This window comes from Dipodomys merriami, unplaced genomic scaffold (assembly GCF_024711535.1).
Source record: "Dipodomys merriami isolate MVZ:Mamm:240054 unplaced genomic scaffold, mDipMer1.0.p SCAF_85, whole genome shotgun sequence".
Classification (NCBI taxonomy): Eukaryota; Metazoa; Chordata; class Mammalia; order Rodentia; family Heteromyidae; genus Dipodomys; species Dipodomys merriami.
This window is the reverse complement of record NW_027206457.1, coordinates 2,831,103-2,843,912: the sequence shown is the minus strand read 5'-3', so window position 1 is coordinate 2,843,912 and position 12,810 is coordinate 2,831,103. Positions and strand designations below refer to the sequence as shown.

General features: G+C 46.4%; 1 protein-coding gene across 6 annotated transcripts in view; it reads right to left on the bottom strand.

Annotated features, from left to right (window-relative positions):
• Znf423 (zinc finger protein 423) overlaps positions 1 to 12,810 on the bottom strand; it is a 324,973-nt gene that overhangs the window by 133,383 nt on the left and 178,780 nt on the right. The window contains exon 1 of one of the 6 annotated variants that reach the window (XM_070011964.1): positions 4,261 to 4,279. The exons of the other annotated variants lie outside the window; for them this stretch is intronic. The gene's annotated coding sequence lies outside the window, so the exon portion shown is untranslated. Of the gene's footprint in view, positions 1 to 4,260; positions 4,280 to 12,810 lie in introns of those variants that run through there. 6 annotated transcript variants of the gene reach the window in all.

The following is a 12,810-nucleotide window of genomic DNA, read 5'->3' as shown; positions in this document are numbered from 1 at the left end:
CCACTTGAGCTATGGCTCCATTTCTGGCTTTTTGGTGGCTAATTGGAGATGAGTCTCACAGACTTTCCTGCCTGGTCTGGCATCAAACAGTGCTGCTCAGTTCTCAGCCTCCTACACAGCTAGGATTACAGGCATGGGCCACCAGTACCTGGCATGAAGGTATTTTTCCATGAGAACAAAGTAAGTCCACACCACCAGCTACCTTTCCATGTTTAAGCAAACACTTATTTAGGTTTCCTGTATGCCAGGCATTCTTCCTAGGAGTTTACAGGCATTAACTCATTCAGTCTTTTCAATGGTCCAGTGAGGTGGGTACTGTTGTTACCCTGTGCATTGACAGAAGGGAAAACAAGAGAGGCACAGAGAGGCTAAGAAGCCTGCCCCATGCCATCCAGGTGGCAAGCAATAGAGCCAGGAGAAAAACCACTTAATCCTATTCAGAGGTTGTTTTTTCCTCACAGAACTGCAGTGACTCCTTCCTTTGGGGGCTGTTGCCCAAAAGAATCAAGTGGGAAAGACAGGAATGAATGCCAGGCCCTCCCTCAGCTTCCCCTCCTTCCAGAATAAGTGTAAGCGAAGAAACACAACAAAATAGGTTAAAAAAAAATAGGCTTCAAGATGGAGATTAAAGTCATTTTAAAATGACTAATCCTGTGAAGCTGCCTGGCAAGAAATAGGTTGTAGGAAGTTTCTGCTGTCTGCTTTTGGAAAAAGAACCTAAATAAGCATAAAAGAAAGAGAAATTTTACTAAAAAATCGATTGAGAAGAAAGAACATTAGCTGGGGTTCGCAACACATCAATGCCAAAAAGAGCAGAGTGGGATGTATCCCAGGCTCCCATGGTCACACGTGGTGGCTGCTGCATGCAGATTGCCAAGGCAGCCCGGATTCTAACAAGTGGCTGCTAGAGGAGGTGCTAAGACCAAGAAGGAGCTCCACCCAAAAGGGGCTGTCCTCCAATGAGAAGCACGGAGAAAACCCACGCTATCCAAACAAGAGGTAGTCCTGCACTAGCAGGTTCCCTGTCTTTAGGGGATTGAATAGAGCTGAGGCCCAGGAAGTTCCTAGCCTCCAGGACATTTTTGTGACTACCCAGATGGCAATCTGGATAATTGGAGGACTCAATGTGATCTTTCATTCACCTGAAAGGAGCTTCAGATACCACAAATCCCAACTCCCCTATGAAAGCTAACAGATGAGCCCCAGACCTCCTGAAGGGTCCAGTGCTCCCAGAACAGACCAGTTTTGTCCTTGTGAATTAAAAATTACCATCAGCCTCCAGATGGGACATGTCCCCATCCAAATACCTTCTGACCTCACCTGTCTGTTTCACATGAGAGTTAGACTTGGAAGAGGCAAATATGATGTTTCCAAAGTCCCTTTAAGATGAATAAAAGGCCACCTTGAACAGTGTTGCAACCATCCAGCTTACTAACGGAATTGTCACAGAAAGGCCTTCTCAAAAAAGAAGAGGAAGGAAGGAAGAAGGATGGAAGAAAGGAAAGGAGGGAGGGATGGAGGGAGGGAGGGAGGGAAGGAAAGAGAAAATGGCTCTCTTCAGGACAAAGCTCAGTAATGTTCTGGATGGACGTCTCATTCGCCCCTGTTTAGACCTCAGGGATCCCTAAGGCTCTTCCACAAACTTAGACAATTGAGACCCTAGATTCAGGAGACATCTATTCTAATCCTACATGATACAAGAGGCCAAGACTCTGAGAGAGAAGGGAACATTCAAGGACAGTAAATTGGCAGGAGAAGACATTGTATTTACAAGCTACAAGAGCAAATCTGAGAGCTGAAATCAACTGGTGATGTCTACTCTGAACTGTGACATGTGAGAATGGAATCATTCTAGGGCACCAAGCAACTGGAGGGAAGAGCCATCTGCCAGTCAGTGCTGGAGCCTTGGCCATTAATGACTTCTCCTCCCAAAAGGGCACTGCCCAACTGATCAGAAGCCCTGACAGGACATGGAACTGTGGAGAGGAGTCAGCTTGAGCCCCAGCAAGCAGACACAAAGTACCCTGTGAACCCCAAGAGAGCAGAACAGTGATCCCCAGGGCCAGAGTGACCAGAGCAGCCAGATATGAGCACGCTTCAGGGCACACACAGATTAGACTTTCCAATGGAAGCAGCCAGGAATAAAACAGGAGGCTTTCCAGACAAAAAAAAAAAAAATCATGTCCCTGGCAGCTCAGAGGACATCTTGCCCTCAGGCACCCTCCTGCCATCAAATCTAGAGGCCGACTGTAGGGAGGTGGGAGTCCTGGTTCTCAAGGGTGGTCTTGTTACTAGGGTGTCTTGGGAAGGTTGCTGTCTGTTGCCTTCTGAGACACTGCCTCTGTGACATGAGTGGGCAGGGCAATCTCTGGGCACTTTCTTAGAGCTACTTTCAACAAACAACTAACTATGCAAGCTCCCCCAAAAGGCTCCAAGTCCCTCGCTGACAAGCACCAGGGCAGAGTGGGACCTGGATCCTCAAGGCAGACAGGCCTGAGCTCCCAGATTTAATAGAGGTAATTCTCATTGGCTCAGTATCCACCAGGAACTCCAGGGGCAAAATCCATCCTCAGCCTAGGTCCAGACAGCTCTAGAAATACCAGGTACCAGAGCTGGCCACCCACCAGGGATACATATCAACTCATTACATTCCTTGTACAGCAAACACAGCAGTGCACAGGGCAGGGGGCAGGTAAGGGTGCACGGATCATTGCTCATCTTACTTCACTTAATGGGGAAAATGAGGCAATACTGTATACAGTGCAATACTGTATACAGTGGCAGAACTAAAGTCGTAGTAACTACAATGGTCACTGGCTAGGGCACCTTTTTAGTGGTAGGCCTTTTGCCAGCATATTCTCAACTAAGTCTCAACAATATCCCTATGAGGTTGGTAGTATTAACACAAACACACAAACAGCCCACACACCCACATTTCCCCACACACACATGAATTTCATATACAAATTGAGGGTCTAGTAAGGAAATTAATATTGTGTGTGTGTGTGTGTGTGTGTGTGTGTGTGTGTGTGTGTGTGTGTGTGTACGCGTGCCAGTACCAGGGCTTGAACTCAAGGCCTGAGTACTGTCCCTGAGTTGTTTGCTCACAGCTAGTGCTCTACCACTTGAGCCATAGCTCCACTTCCAGTTTGTTGGAGATAAGAGTCTCGTGAATTTTTCTGCTAAGCTGGCTTCAAACCCTGATCCCTGAGTAGCTAGGATTACAGGTGTAAGCCACGGGGTGTCTGGTTGCAACTTTTTTTAATGTTGGACATTGAACACAGAGCCTCATGCATACTAAGCAGAAGTCCCTTCCCACTTACTAATCCCTAGACTTTATGACTTCCCTAGACCCAGTACCAGTTCAGAGTTTGAGCCCACTGTAGCAACTACCCTCTCTTTCTGGTACCCTACCATCCACAAGAACAGTGCCTGACCCTGTGGCTTGAGCCAAATGGTGATTCCAAGCTTTCTCACCCTACCTGCCACTGAGGCAGAGTCATTGGTGGGTGACAGTCCAGCCAGGCACCAGTGAATGAGGATGGCCTCCTGCTTCACTAGATGGTGGGAAGATCAGGCTGCTTAAACAGCCTGCACAAAACCAAACTTAGAGGCTGTGGTAAGCAGAATAATAATCTCCCCCAAACATCCACATCAGGCCCCCTAAAATTTACAGACATCTTACATTTCAAGGTGAAATGAAATTCTAGTTGCTAATCAGCTGACCTTAAAACAGGCTGTCTTAAATGAAGGGACAAAGGGTGAACAAATACAACAATGGTACTCACTGGCCACTATGTTGAAAATGAACTATACAACTTGTGGCTGAGGATGGGAGAGAAAAACTGGGGGAAGCAAGGGAATGGGTGACATTGTCCAAAACTAAACGTACTCTTTACCTGACTTATATAACTGTAACCCCTCTGCACATCACCATATAATAATAATTAAATTTTTAATACAATAAAATCAGCTTTAGCTCATGCTAAGGAATTTGAGCTGTACATTAGGGGAAATGGAAATAGGATCTATAGTGAAGTTTTTCTTTATGAGTGGTAGAGATTATAGTATTAATAGCTATTTGTTAAATTCCTCTAACTAGACCCTCTAATAAGTCCTATGCCGGACAGTTTATAAAAATTATTTATGGGGAGGGATGATAAGACAGTAATAGTGGAGGTGAGTTTGATCCAAGTATATTATATACATGTATGGAAACACTACAACAAAACAATTATTGTACACTTATCAATGACTTACTCCTGAAATTCCAGTTACTCAAAAGGCTGAGATCGGATGTGAGGGTGATCTGGCTGCAACATCTGTCACTCTATTGATCGCCAGGGTTGATTTGGCTGATCTGGCTGGCTAGGCTGGTGTCCCCTTCCTCCTTCACTGCTCTCCATGTGTGTCCTTCCTAAAGCTGTCATTCAAAGAAGATGGCAGGAGAGCCCGTCTTTGGTCAAGAGTATACGAGTAGCTGCGCTTCCCTGCTAGAACCTCCAAATAAGCTCTCAAAAGGCTGCGATGTGATGATCACAGTTCAAAGCCAACCCAGGCAGGAAAACCTAAGACTCTTATCTCCAATTAACCACCAAAAAGCCAGATGTGGAGCTCTGGTTCAGTAGCAGAGCACTAGCCTTGAGCAACAAAGCTCATGGGCAACACCCTGGCCCTGAGTTCAAGCCCCAGGAATGGCACCAAAACCCCTGTTTTGTCATAAAGGCCAGTCAATGCAGAAAAGGGAAGCAGAAGAGGGGTCAGGGCAACACACTATGATAAAAGACCCAGCAGGCAACTGCCAGGCTTGAAGACAAAAGGAAGAACACAAAACACAAAGCAAAGAACATGGAAAAAGGAAAGAAATACCTCCCAGAACGAATGCAGCCCTGTCCACACTCTGATTTTAGCCCAGCAGTATCTGATTCACACTATGTTGGACTTTGTTGTTAAAGTTCCACTATACATAGTGGATTATTACAGGGACAGTAGGAAAACAAGTATTGGTACTGGGCGTGAGGTGCTACCAGACAAACTCCTAGCAGTATGAAGTGACTCGGGAGTTGAGCAGAACTCAGAAGAACTCAGAAGCTAGAAAACCTTTGAGGAAGATGAAAAAAAAGTTTAAGCCTGGACAGCCTTGAGCAGATTGACAGAAATATAGATAACTTAGTGAAGACTCAGAAAGAAGTAAGGAAAATTCACGTCACCCTAGAAAATCCTACAAGACAGCCTGTGAAGGGGAGTGTGACTGTCAAAGGTTTCTTGGTGAAGGATTGCCAGGAAACTACTACTGAAAATGGAAAGAAAGGGTTGTCAGATACAAAGAGGCAGAAAGCTAGTGGAAATGTGCCCATCCATATGGAAAACAGAACTTACAATGAATAAACTTGGATAGTTAGCTACATAAGCACTGTCTTGAAGGTGTGGCCAGGTTTCTTCTGGCTCTTGATAGTTAAAAAAAGAAACAGAAAAAGTTAGATTGAAAGACGAATTCTTCAACAGAATGGCACTGGGAATTTATGATTTTAGAAATACTCAAATTGCAAGAAGATCATAATGAAGGGATTGACTTTCAAGAAAGCATGTTCTGGAGAAAAAACTAAGGGTATGACATCTTGCTTACATCTTAAAATCAAAAGGTCAGAGTACTGAGTCACACAAAGGCCTTGGAAAGAGATGAAGGTTATGATTCACAGATCTCTTAGACCAGACCTCTGAGAGCATCTGGGAAACTTGGAGACATTGCCCGCCAGCCATCTCAGCAAACCCAAAGACAGAGACAGGATTATCCAGAAATGGTCTCTGGAGGAGCCTCTCCTCTAATGGAGCAATTTCCCATGATGTATACAGGAGACTCACAAAGCTCCTGAAATTTTTATACCAGCAGACACTCTGCCAGATTAGCCAAAAAAGAACAGAGAGTACACATTGAGAGAAATCTACCGGACTTCCCAAATTGTACAAAAATGGCAAGTATGAGCTGCCTTTTGTGAATAGAAAAAGTGATTTAAGAAAGTAGAAGCTTGAACTCTGAGGGTGGAGCGGTGAGCCACCTCAGGTGATATCCTATTCCAGATGAGGTGCAGATCCTAGAAGTGAACACTCATAGGCAAATGTGTTCTCTGTGTTGCCATCCCACTAACTCTTAGGAGAAAATCAGATAAAATCACTAAGAGCTTTTGTAACAGTCTGTAATTGATTAATGATGTCTGCCCTTGGTACAGAATGAAGACTGTCAAGTACCCTAATTCTCCACCCTCTCCTACTTTGAATGCTTTTGTTCATTTGGGACCTGTTTGTTGAATCTGTTCTATATCCCTGGCCCTCTTAGAGTTTTCTATGTTGGTATGTGCCCAACCTCTTTTTTATTTTTTATTTTTTTATTTTTATTTTTGGTCAGTCGTGGGGCTTGAACTCTGGGCCTGGGCGCTGTCCCTCAGCTCTTCAGCTCAAGGCCAGCGCTCTACCACTTGAGCTACAGCGCCACTTCCGGTTTTCTGGTGGTTTATTGGAGATAGGAGTCTCAGGGTCTCTCCTGCCCGGGCTGGCTTTGAACCGCGATCCTCAGATCTCAGCCTCCTGAGTAGCTAGGATTACAGGCGTGAGCCACCAGCGCCCGGCTTGCCCAACCTCTTAATTCACTACTTAAGTTTACATATAATTTAACATTTATACTTAAGTTTACATTTTTGCTACTTTGGCATAATTTTGAAAGATGGGGGTGGGGGGATGGGGAATGGGAATCTTTAACAGTAGGAGTCAGAAGTGCATCTAGACTATACAAGTTCCTAAAGGGACAGAGGAGGTAGGATGTGAATAAAGGCCCCACATTTGGCAAAGAACAGGGACCAAGTAACCAGAGGTTCTTTCCAAGAGGTGGGCCTAGCAGACCCACTTGAAATCTTGAATTAGAACTATGATACTAACAAAAATAACCACAGCTCAGATTCACCCATCCCCCTCCAGGATCTCAGTCCTTAGGGATATGATCTCATCATTGTCCCCAAACAGACAGCCACAAGGCCTAAAGCAGGAACCACTCAGCTTTAGGGAAAAGTCATGAGGTAAAGGCTACAGGGCAGAAATTGGCTGGAGGAGTCAGCACCCCACGGCTGGAAGCAGGGAGAAAGCACTCTTACCCTCAGTGGGGAGTAGAAGCCCACCCCCTGCCTGGTCTCCTAGGTACACTTGGCACTCACCAGAATGAAGGCCTGAGTCAGGTGTGCCCAGCCTTGGAGAAGGGGTAGAGGTGAGGGTAGGGATGGGGATCAGTTCTGGTCACTGGAACCCCATGAGACAACAAATAACTACCATGGAGGCCCTTAAATCTTCCAAGAGCAAAGCAACGGCATAAGCTCAAAGACACAAAGCCAACTGCAAGGAGACATCAGTACCTGAGAGACACCACAGGCATAGGCCTGCTCAGTCTACACATGGACTGTCATTTATCAGCCAGGTGCCCACGGGTGAGTTACTGCTCTCCTCTGAGATACCATACCTTACAAAGTGGTTAAAAGCACTGACAATCATTGGCTAGAGAAAATCAGTGAGGTTCTAGAATAAATTCCATCATCTGGGTAGTACTGAAAATTCTACACAGCACTTCATGCCTATGATCGCACTTGACATTTGGGGTAACTGCCTGGTTGTGGTGAACTCATGCTCACTTTATTCCACATTACAAGCAGGCTGGGTGGCACACACCCAGATATCCCAGGGTGAAATCTAGCTTCCCCTCTGGCTAATTTTTGTTGGTAGTGGTGATGGTAGTTGTGAGGCTTGAGCTCAAGGTCTGGGCACTGTCCCTGAGCTCTCCTGCTCAAGGCTAGCACTCTACCACTTGAGCCATAGCTTTAGTTTTGTTTTTCTAGTGGTTCATTGGATATAAGAGTCTCACAGACTTTCCTGCCCAGGCTGGCTTTGAACCGCAATCCTCAGATCTCAGCTTCCTGAATACCTAGGATTACAGGTATGAGCCACCAGCATCTGACTGCTAATGTTCTATCATGTTCAAACAAGCCAGGTTTGCACACTTAGCTGTGTGGTCACTGGCAGATGAAGACACAGAACAGAGTGGTTAAGTCATACTCTGACTGTGTCAAGCAGATGGGAACTGGAAACTTGGCCTAGGACTCTTAGTCCAGGAACCTGAGCCACACAGACTGGGAGCAATGATAGACTAAGCAGTGGGTCACAGATTTCATGGCTGTCTTGGCATTGGTCAATATGGGAGCCCACACAGTTATCAATGACTTTGTTTTTTTTTTTTTTTTTTTGGGTCCGGTCGTGGAGCCTGAACTCTGGGCCTGGGTGCTGTCCCTCAGCTCTTCAGCTCAAGGCTAGCGCTCTACCACTTGAGCCACAGCGCCACTTCCGGCTTTTTTCTTTTTGCTTATGTGGTGCTGAGGAATCGAACCCAGGGCCTCGAGCATGCAAGGCAAGCGCTCTACCACTGAGCCACCTTCCCAGCCCTATCAATGACTTTGTAAAAATCCCAACATTTACAAATCAGGAACTCCTAGTATTTTGCTGCTGTTGTTAAGAACAAAAAACAAAAAACAAACAAACAGGGCTGGGAAGGTGGCTCAGTGGTTAAAGCGCTTGCCTTGCATGCCTGAGGCCCTGGGTTCGATTCCTCAGCACCACATAAGCAAAAAGAAAAAAGCCGGAAGTGGCGCTGTGGCTCAAGTGGTAGAACACTAGCTTTGAGCTGAAGAGCTGAGGGACAGTGCCCAAGCCCAGAGTTCAGGCCCCATGACCGGACCCAAAAAACAAACAAACAAACAAACAAACAAACAAACAAAAAACCCTTGAGCCCGGCACTGGTGGCTCACGCCTATAATCCTAACTAGCTACTCAGGAGACTGAGATCTGAGGATCATGGTTCAAAGCCAGCCAGGGCAAGGAAAGTCTGTGAGACTTTTATCTACAATTAACCACCGGAAAACCAGAAGTAGTGCTGTGGCTCAAGTCGTAGAGTGCTGGCCTTGAGCTGAAGAGCTCATGGACAGTGCCCAGGCCCGGAGTTCAAGCCCCAAGACCGACAAAAACAAACAAAAAAAAAAACCAACCACATTCACTCCTGGTCTTCCTTTTCTTTTCCATCTTTTTTCCTCCATTTCCTATTGTGGTACTGGTGATGTAACTTAGGGAATCGACCTGAGTCCCCAGCCTTTTTTGCTTTTAGTTTATTTTTTCACATAAGGTCTTGTGCTAACGTAGGCTGGGCTGGCCTCAAACTGTAACTCTTTTGTCTCCACTTCCTGAGCAGCTGGGACCACAGGCATCAGCCACCGTGTCTGGCCCACTCCTGGCTTTTCTGGATGGAGAAAATGAACACTTTGACACAGATTGCATCCAAAACAAAGGTGGCAAAGCTGAGCCATGGCTCCTCTTCTAGATAAGGGACATCGGCTCTCCAGCTTGCTCAGGCCAAGGGCCCACCCTGGCTATCTCAGGCCAGGAAGGCATTTGTGTTCTACCATGCTAAAAGGCTACTAGCTGGGTTTAAAACTCCCAGATCCATGCTTTACCAACCTCTTGCCATGTGTTTGAGCTTGAGCAGGTTAATGCCCCTCCCCCAGATTCACAGAGGAAGGGACCTGCTTCAGTGCCCAGCTCTGTAAATGGGACAACTACGCAGTGGTTCTACAAATGAAGTGTCCTATAAGTAAGTGCTCTATGTCATAATGTTCTGAAATGTGTAAAATTGTCCCAGCTACCATAAGGTGGTCAGTCACAGAGAGAAGAGGAGGAGAGGGGAAGGAAAGAGAGGGGCAATAGTTATGATGGATTGAATGGACAGTGAGAGAGGTCCCTCACCCTGAGCTCTGATTGACAGCAAAGAAAATTTAATCTAAAGACCACCTGTCACTCTGGCAATGACTAGTTTTCATGGCAAAGGAAATTCCACCTGACAACCTCAGGACATCAGATCCAAAAGGAGCTTTTGAGACCACTGAGCCCAACCCAATAATGACAGAAAGAGCAGAGTCCCAGCCGCCACACTACGGCTTGGACTTGGGTCTCTGGTTGCATAGTAGACGGATGGGGGCTAAACCTCAGACCCACAAGCACTATACCCAGCACCATAGAGCCATCATCCCATAAAGCCACTACCCCCACGGGCTATCAGACTCATAGGACAGCACCGCCATGTCTTTCCCCTTGAAGCCTCCGACCTCAAAGAACACACAGCCTCCTGGATGTTACATATCCCTTAGACAAATTTACTTAGCACTGATATTACAAATGCAATCGTGCTCGAGTTTTATTGCAGAAATTAAACAGACTATGAAAAAGAAAAAAAACATCATCACTCGTCAACTCACATGAGAGCTGGCTGAGATCAAACTTGCTAAAGAGGAGCATCATGATCAACTCCTGCCAGAAAGGAAGATTCCCCACAATCTGCCCCTGTGAGAGCTCTCCAAAGGGTGAGTGCTTAAGCTGAGGAGCCTGGGAAGCTGCCCCCCAGCAGCCTCTTTCCAGCAGCTTCTTTCAAGCAGCCCCAATGCCTGGCTTGTTGCTTACAAGGAGTTGTCGCCCTGTAAAGGCATCTCCATCAGCCTCAAGAATCGCTCTGGTACCAAGGGCAAGCGCAAAGGGTGCTCTGCTCCACTGGAGAGCAAGCAAAATGCTTTTGGGCTAAATCACTGTTTTTCTTCACTCCCTTCGGAGATCGCCAGAGCCTACATTCGGCCGTGTTCATGGACCCAGGACTGGAAACAGCTGTGCTCTAATTACATGTAAAGTGTACGGAAACATCCCTTTTATCACAGACTGGAAATCTGTTAGCATCTGTCTCTCCTTTGTTTCTTCCACAAGATACAAGCTTGTTTCTACATTTTTCTCACCTGTAGCGGTGATTAAAATTCATTATAAATGAAAGGAGTGAGCAGAGAAGCAAGTTCCTCTGTGTACCGTTCTAAACTCAAATTAGAAACAGCTGTTTGCTAATTCATGCAGCGATGTTTTGTCGTGCTCTGTGAATCAATAATAACTCACACTATTGCTGCAGAAATTTTTGGGAATCCATATATTTAACGCGGTGCTGGATTCTCCAGGCAGGGCTGTGGTGTAGAAGCTCTGATTGGCTTAGACAGGCAGGCAGGAAAGGGACCTATGCTTGATGTTCTGAAGACAGCCTCTTCGCCTCTCAGAGAACCCCAACTCACAGCTGACCAGCATCTCTCCCCTATAGAAGGAACTCTTGAAACAGTCTCAACCCCCTTCCCTCCCTCCAGAACACCAAAAAAGAAAAAAAAAATTAACTCTGATTAAACGCAAACCATACACATCCTCCAGCCGCCGGAGGGAACAGCAAAATTAAAAGTCTAATTGGTACCCGGAACAATTTAAAACTATTAAGTATAGGTGAAGCTTTTCAGTGAGAAAATAAGCCTCTGATTGGGATTAGGCATTTGGTTAGTGTTCTTCCCGCTGTTAAGTATCTGAACTGCCTAAGTTGTTGACACTCTCCAGAAGTCCGTGGAAGCAGTAGGAAGTGTTTGGGCATGCCCTGCACCAGCTTCAGAACAAGGAGATGCGGCAGACATGCAGAGCTGAGTCTGTGCAGGGAGCAGATCTTTCTATTCTGGAACATCCAGGAAGGAAGTGAGCCGCCTCTGGGCTGACACATGGAACAAAATGCTTACTCTATCTTGACTAACATGGACAAGGTCTTCATGACACTGCCTTCAGGAAGCACTCCCTGACTGCCTCTGCCGCCATCAGTCCCCCTCCCTAACCTTAGGACACTGCCTACTTATATTTGAAGGGTTAGGCTGCTCTTGTGTCCCGTGTACCCTTGTAGGTCCAGGACTCAGTTACAGTCACACGAGTGCTCTTTGTGACTGGCACAGTGCTAGGCTTTACCTCTCTAAGTACTCCCTTCCATCCTAGGCAGTGATGGTCACTCACTATTGCCCTGTTCCCAGCTCAGACATCTGAGACTCGAAGGACAAGGGCCCTGAGTTTCATAGCCATTAGCTAGAATGACTCCATGTTTCTCCAGAAAGCCATCAAGACCACTATCATCAGCTAGGCGCTGGGTACACCCTGCCCTGCTGTCCAGACACTGAACCTCATTCAGGCCATGGTGCTCAACAAAGATGCTCTCTAGCTGGGTACTGGTGACTCATACTTGTAATCCTAGCTACTCAGGAGGCTGAGATCTGATGATTGAGGTTCAGAGCCAGCTTAGGTAGAAAAACCCATGAAACTCTTATCTCCAGTTAACCACCAGAAAACTGGAAGTGGTAGAGCACTAACCTTGAGCAAAAGAGCTCAGAGATAGTGCCCAGGCCCTGAGTTCAAGCCTTATGAATGACTTTAAAAAAAAGAAGGAGAAGAATGGGCTGGGAAGGTGGCTCAGTGGTAGAGCGCTTGCCTTGCATGCCTGAGGCCCTGGGTTCGATTCCTCAGCACCACATAAGCAAAAAGAAAAAAGCCGGAGGTGGCGCTGTGGCTCAAGTGGTAGAGCACTAGCCTTGAGCTGAAGAGCTGAGGGACAGCGCCCAGGCCCAGAGTTCAGGGCCCACTACCGGAACAAAAAAAAATTAAAAAAAAAAAAAAAAAAAAGAAGGAGAAGAAGGAATGAATGAAAAGATATATTCTATTTAGTCATCATCATCCAATCAGACTTGGCCTGCTACTTGTAGCCCACCTCCTAAGCATCTCAAGGATAGGGTCCAGTGCATGGTAGAGGCAGGACCTGTCTTCTCCCTTCCTGGGGCTCATCTAGGTCTTTAGGAGATGACTGTCCAAGGTGTCCAGGGGTCTGCAGGGTCTAAGTCCAGGTGGGCT